Source organism: Octodon degus, unplaced genomic scaffold (genome assembly GCF_000260255.1).
Source record: "Octodon degus isolate 3935 unplaced genomic scaffold, OctDeg1.0 scaffold00024, whole genome shotgun sequence".
In the NCBI taxonomy this organism is placed as follows: Eukaryota; Metazoa; Chordata; class Mammalia; order Rodentia; family Octodontidae; genus Octodon; species Octodon degus.
Window position 1 is genome coordinate 13,079,179 of NW_004524600.1, and position 7,423 is coordinate 13,086,601.

The window sequence follows — 7,423 nt, forward strand, 5'->3', positions numbered from 1 at the left end:
ATTGTGTGTAATGCAGGATTATGATTGTATTCTTGGGTTTCTTATAGTATTAACATGTGCTTTTTCCACTAAGAATTTATAAATTTTCCCCTCAATTGCTTTTTATTTTCCCATGAAAAATATCTCTTTAGAAATAGTTTTTTAAGGTGGAGAGCAACTTTTCTTTAGAAGGTTGAGTTAACTTGCCACATTCTTTTCATTCATGTGTTTGATCATCAAATATTAACTTAGCTCCTGCCATGAACATAGTACTTACTGAATTAGGTGTTTCAGGAGGGCACGAGACAGTCTCCCACACGATCCTCACCTTCACAGAGCTTACAGCCTAGGTGGGAGAGCAACACGGACATGCAGTAAATGCTGATTGGTGACTCAACACTGCCTGAGATGTCACAAGGCAGTGTGTGATGCGTGTCACAGGAATGCCACTGATAGTAAACAAGTACCCTGAGTGCCTAAGAAGGAGAAATCACTGTGAGGAGGAGAGGTTAGGTGAGCCGTGTGAGAAGTGGTACTGCATCTGGCGCTGGACTTGAAGGCCGGAAGTCCTTAGGAGGCTGGTGGAAGGACCTATTATACATTCCCCAAAGGTTTGTACTAAAGCCCAATGCTGAGAATGAGCACAGGAACTGTTGGGGACTCAGGCTGATACTGCCTTAGTGGTGGCCAAGGGCTTGGGCTTGGTAGTTTCTTTCAAGGTCACCCTTACCTGGGAAGACCACCCTTGAAATAGCAGAGAAGGAGGCAAACAGTGCTTTCTGGATCTAGGAAAGCGTGGTGGGCCTTGAGGCTTGAGATGCCACCAAATCCCATGGGAAAAGTGAGGGTCCCCAAAACACGGGGTGTTTCTTGACCTTACTTTCTACTACCTTCCTTAATAAATAAAGGAGGATAAACCAGATAAACAAGAGACACACTTTTTATTTTACTCTCACACATGTAGTCTTATTTTCTATCTATATCAAAAACGTTCTAAATTTGACCCATTTTTTTAAAGTTTTCCATGAAGGGCATTTTATTTCAGGTCCAACACATTCTAGTTTTCCATAGTGCTCTCTCTCTCTCTCTCTCTCTCTCTCTCTCTCTCTCTCTCTCTCTCTCTCTGCTAGGAGCCTTTCTTTTATTCTTTTTTTGTATTTAGTACAGGGTCTACAGGGCCTCAGTACACAGATTGGACTCATAGTGATTCTCCTATTTTTAGCCTCCCAAGCACTGAGATTACAGGCATGTGCCACCATGCCCAGGATCATTTGACATCTCAGAGCGCCTGGGAGTGGGACCTGGCATAGCACATGGGTTAGGAGCCTTTTCTAATCATTTAAATTTGTTCCTTTCTTTCTCCTTTTCTAGGCTTGGAAATACTTCAGTCTGTTCAACTTCTTCAGACCACATAGTTTAATGATTTTAGTTATTTTCCTAATAGCTTTCAAACATGTAATCAATAAAATCATGACTTTTTTCTCAAATGTCCCTGTAGTTTTCATGTTCCACTTTAAAATGTAAGCCTGCAGGTGATATGGAGCTCTGTTCAATGGGATGGACTGTGCACCCAGGAAAGGCCAACTAGTTTTCTTTGACTAAATCAAACATGCTTTTAAAATGAAAGCATGAGCATCGGTAGCCAGGGTTGGCTGTGACCTCCAGCTCGTTTTCCTTATGACATCACAGAATGAATCCTGCAATTGTGTGGTTTGTTTTTCTTCCCATGTGAATTACACTACAGAACCGCCGTCTGTTTGTGTCCACCCACTTCTCCAACTTATCGAGATATTTACACTTCTATCCAGTTTTTCAAAGTGGAATGAACCACACCTGGTTTGATGTCATCGCTGAATTTAATGACCATATTCTCTCTCATCACCTAAGTCACTACTAAAAATAGCACTAGGTTAAGACCAGTGACTCTGAAATCCCATGAAGTACGCAGCTCTGAAACGACACTGGACCATTACTAATTACTTGCTGGGAAAGGTTTTTTTTAATCACTTCTGAATCCACACGATGAGAGGATGATTTCAGGATGCAGTCTTTAATTGCCCAATGACAAGCAAGACAAAGTTTAAATCTACACAACAGTCAAAGCTACTTAGTGTCTTCGCCTTCCACTTTGTTTTCATCAGACTTGTCCTGCTTAGCAGGGATAACATTGGACTACTGGGTTAAACAGGATTTCTTTTTTTAAAAGCAACAAAAGTGTGTGTGTGTAATGTTACAATATATTGCTGGATCTTAATGTTAAGGAGCTGAGTGATTATTAAAATCTCCTTTTTCTGTTTTTAAAACACACACGTGCGTATCTCCTAGTCTATAGACACCGCACCTTAAGTTTGCAGAGATAATTGCTAGTGATTCCACGATGACTTCATTGAAATGCCATGCCCCGGTGTTTGCCAGTAATTGTTTATTCATTCTGCCACCCAAGCTTACAGGTCACACATTAGCATATGCATTTGTGTATAATAATGATTTTCAACTTATTGAGTGAAGTAATCATCTAAAGCACTGTAAAAACATGAGGATCAAAGCAATTCCTACCTCGTGGGTGTCACTTAGTCAGGGTAGATGTGACAATTAAGAAGAAAACGTGCAGAAGAAGGAAAGGTCAATCGTATTGTTGAGGCTTTGCTGGCAGCTCGCTGAATTTTTCTTTGGCCCAACCTTTGGATTGCAGCCATTCTGATTTAGAGGAGATCCATTGTAGACAAAGCCTTCCTGGGAATGTGGAATGTGGGAGTTTTGAGAAGGGGTCTGAGAAAGAAAAGGGAACCTGCTAGGATAGTTGGAGGCAGAGAAGAGATAGGTTCATACAAAAACAAACAGATTGTTCTCATGTCTCCGTTCTGCGAAAGGGATTTTCAGTGGCTTCCAAAGGAATTCTGTCTATGAAGGGTATGTAGGGGAAGGGAGATTGTTTAAAGGAGTCAGTCCTGTTTTACCTGGCTGCCCAACAAAAGGACCTTCTAGCCACATGCAGTTGGTTGCACAACTCCCACCACTTGGTTTTTGACAAGGGCTGTTGTAGAGACTGATGTTTCTGGTGCTTGGATTCTAGAAGAGTATTTTCCATAAGCCATCCATGTTTGTTGGGTGTTGTGAGTCAAATGGCCATTGTGGTTCATCTGCACAAATGTGGGTGTAGGAGGCAGGCTGGACTTCTGCTTGGCAATCTCTATACTGTTAAGGCACATGGACTGTGATGAGGATGCACCTCGCCCTGCGATTTGACCTCCCCCACTTCCTCGTTTAACCATCTGCATCCCAGGGGCCCAGAATGATGCCGGGTATGGTGTTATCTTATAGTCTGAGCTGGATCCTCACCCAGGAGACTGTTCTTGGGGTGAGTCAGCAGAGGAGTGGTCACTGCTTCCAGGAATGGTAGCCATAGGACACAGTGGAAGGAATGGAGTTCTCTGCTTTACTCTTTTCCAGGCTTGTTTATTGTATTTTGCAACAACCAAGGCTGGCCCTGAGGACAAGAGATTCCAGCTGGGAAGCCTACAACTTGGGGCATGAGGGAAGTGGAGGCCAATACAGAGAGCATGGAGTGGTAGCTTTGCTTAGCAAACCAGGATGCCCCAGAGAGCGGTCCTTGACCCTAATGGGCTTTCGAGAAAGGGTTCACGTGGATCCAAGGATAGAGGTCATGGAGTGGAGGGGGGAGTGTCTCCAAATTTCTTCCTCACTGCCTTCTTCTTGTCTCTTTTCTTATTTTCCTACATGCCTACTACTAAGCCTGTAATAATGATATTAAGTGTCAAAGCCTTCTACTTTGTACTGATGATCTCTGAATGAGGCTACTGTTTATTGTATTCTTTGTTGGGTGAAAGGTTAAAAAAAAGTGCACTTTTAAAATTCCAGTTCATTCAGGTTTTAATATAGAGCAGAGAAAAACACAATGAAGAGTATTGTGTATTAGTGGTGCCTGTTTCTCGAAGATATTGAGAAAATATAGCTCTGTGTTCCTGCCATAAATTAAAAGTAGACTATTTCAGGCCTCGACGGCTATCTTTGTAGATTTTTTTTAAATAGTATTGAAGGCTCCTGGACATTGGTACATAGTGAACTTTAAGCCTTGGCCAGTATAGGGATAATTTCCAAAGCTTGGTTGCTGAATTACAAGTCCCACTTACCTAACAAGCACACAATAGCAGCTTCTCTAATGGAGTAATGTATTCCACCACGGGTGCCAGCGAGGGCAAGGGGAATGAATGTGTTATCCCTTGGCACATCAGCTCACCTCTGATCCTGGCTAGAAACAGAAGTTGAAACTTGCCACCGATTGCATAAGTGATTCTTTCCATTCGTTTTGTCTAATTACAAAATTTTAAGTCTAGTGATCATTAATTTCTGGGTAAAGAACGTTGGGGTTTTTGTTTGAATTGAATCTTACTACTATTCACTCCCAGATTATTTTCCTTCAGCTTCCAAAGAGCGGAGGCAGAGGCTACCTTGTATTCTGTGGTACAGTGCAGGGAGGGGGTGGGGGGATATTGTCACATTAATACCCTAAGTGAAATCGCTTGCATCTTGTGTGAAGGGACTTGTTAAAGAGAGTTAAAGTACTGATTTCTTTTTCTTTTCTTTTTTTTCTTTTCTTTTCTTTTCTTTTCTTTTCTTTTTTCTTTTCGTATTTTAGGGAAGGGTCTACAGGGTGTTAAGGGTCTCACTGCTAGATCGGACTCGTGGTGATCCGCCTATTTAGAGCTTCCCAAGATCTGGGATTACAGGCTCGCACCACCATGCCCAGTCTCAATTGCTTTCTAAACAGGCCCCAGGGGCGGGGCCAGCACCTCAGGCCTGGGGATCAAACCCCTGCCCCTGTGCCTGCTTACAGGAGCTGTAATCCACTAAGCTATTTGGCCAGCCCTAAAGTGCTGATTTCACATGCATGAGCACACCAGCTGGGCCCACCTGGGCTCGGGTGGTGAGCGTCCTACACCCAGACTGAGCAGGGGCTAGTCTTGGCATGAGTCACCGCTGGAAGGGACCATCTTCGGATTACTCAGAGCCATTTTCAGGGCTGCTGCTGGGTGCTGGGGAGCTAGGTCTGCAGATTCCTGCTTGACTTTTGCCTTATCTCTGAGCAGGTCTCTGCTCATTTTTCTCTGTCTAAGTTGCAATTAGCTGTTTCTATTCTAAATACCTACATATTAACACCTCCCCTGGCCACTGACGGCAAGGCCTGTGGGGTTCCCAGTGAGTATAATTTGGAAAAATGCACAGCATTCCTTGAGCAGTGTTTTGAAACCTGACTTAAACCTTGTTTCTAAAATGCTTTTAACGATGAGAGATAAAAGCAGTGGACCAGGAGGAGCACAAGCTCTGGAAAGACCAGCCTGGCATGTCCTAGCTGTGTGCTACTGGAGAAGTTTATAAACCCTTTCTGAGCCTCAGTTTACTTCTGCAGAAAGTGAATAAAAATGGATTGATTTCATCTTTGAGTTTTTTGGGAGCAGTCAGTGAGGTCACGTGTGTGCCTTTCGTGGCTTGCGTTGCAATATAAAAGTATCCCACATGGGGTAATTGATAACAGAAATTAATTTTTTCACCACTCTGGAGGCTGAGGATTCCAAGACCAAGGTTCTGGCAGATAGGGAATCTGATGAGGGCTGCTGTACTTCTAAGATGACATGTTACATAGTATGAAAGAAACAGAGGGGCAGAAGAGGGCCTAGCTAGTGTGCTCCAGAGAGCATCTATCTACGCAAGCGCTGGGGAGCTAGCATGACATAATCACCTCCGGAAGGCCATGCCTTTCAGTACTGTTGCATTAAGGATTAAGTTTCACCAGGAGTTTTGGAGGGACAAAAACATTCAAACTAAAACTGTATGTAAGGAAACTTATACAACACCTCACTTATAATAGGCATCAAATTGTGGAATATCTAAGCTGGGTCCTCCTAGCTTGGGAAACTTGTTATCTGGAAGTTCTTATTTGGGTTAACATGACTTTGGGATCTTGAATCAGTTATGGTGGCAGTACAAGTGGGATTGTTTCTTTTGCCCCGGGAGAGCTAGTTGTTAAACATTTAAGAGCACGCCATTGTTAACAAGTATTATTTCACCTTGTCAGAGCTCCGAATTGTATTATGAACCTCCTACCCTTTTTAAACAAACCATATAGAATTTAATGTGATCCTATAAAAAATGATTTAAAGTAATCATAGTAAGCTTCAATAACTTTCATTATTGTAATACTGAGAAACTGTCAAGGCCCAGTGAGATTCCAGCTACCATTCTGAGGAGGTGAGTACTCTTCTATGCCAGGGCTTGTTTGCTTTTTATAATTTTTCCTTCTGTTGTTATCTTGAGTCAGCTGGTATGCTTGTCTTTAATAGCTTCTCCCTACATATTATGTGCTAGTTCTCATTACTTCGTAACTGAAAATTCAGCTATTGAAATTATGTATAAAGTAAAATAACTGGCACCCAATTAAAAAATGGACTGAGGATGCAAATAGACATTTCTTCAGGGAATATATAAATGGCCAATAAGCACATGAAAAGATGCTTGACATCATTAGTCATCAGAGAAATAGAAATCAAATCCACAGTGAGGTCCTACTCCATACTCACCAGGATGACTTCAATCAAAAAATTCAATGATCACAAGTGCTAATTAGAATGTAGGGAAATTGGAACTCTCATCTCCGCTAACAGCAATGTAGGAATGTAAAAGGGTGCAGAATTTGGCACAGTCTGGCAATTAATCCAATGATTAAATGTAGAGTTAGTATATGACCAGTGATTCCACTGTTATGTATATATTCAAGAGAAATGAAAACATAGGTTTATAGAGAACTACATACAAGAATGTTTACAGGCCCCTTTTCTGTAACAGCCAAGAGTCCAAACAACCTACATGTTCATCAACGGGCAATTACTCAGTCAAAACAAAACCTATCTATACAGTGGACTACCATTTAGTCAAGAAAAAGCCATGAACTAATATAAGCTACAAAATGGAAACATTCAGACTATGCTAAATGATAGCAGTCAGCCACAAAAGTCCAGGTATTCTAGGATTCTATTCACATGAGGTCCAGAGGGGAAATCCTGATATGAAAGATTAGGTAATTCCTTAAGCCCAGGGTGAGCATTAAGGACAGGAGGATTAGTGGAATAGTTAAATATAATAAAGTTTCTTTTTGAGAGGATGAAAATGTTTTAAAACTTAAGATGGTGTTGGTTACACATATCTATGAATATATTAAAAACATTGAATTGTTTATTTTGATCAATAGATGATATGCTGTCTGAATTATATATAAATGCTTTTAGTATTAAAATACTATATTATAAATTAAAGATTAATTTGTATACTTTAAGAATGATCTCAACCTAAAAATGGATTCTTAGGCAATTATTAGATAAGTAAACTTTTAAAAAGTGAACTGATTTTGAGGGATAACTTGAAGGGCCTG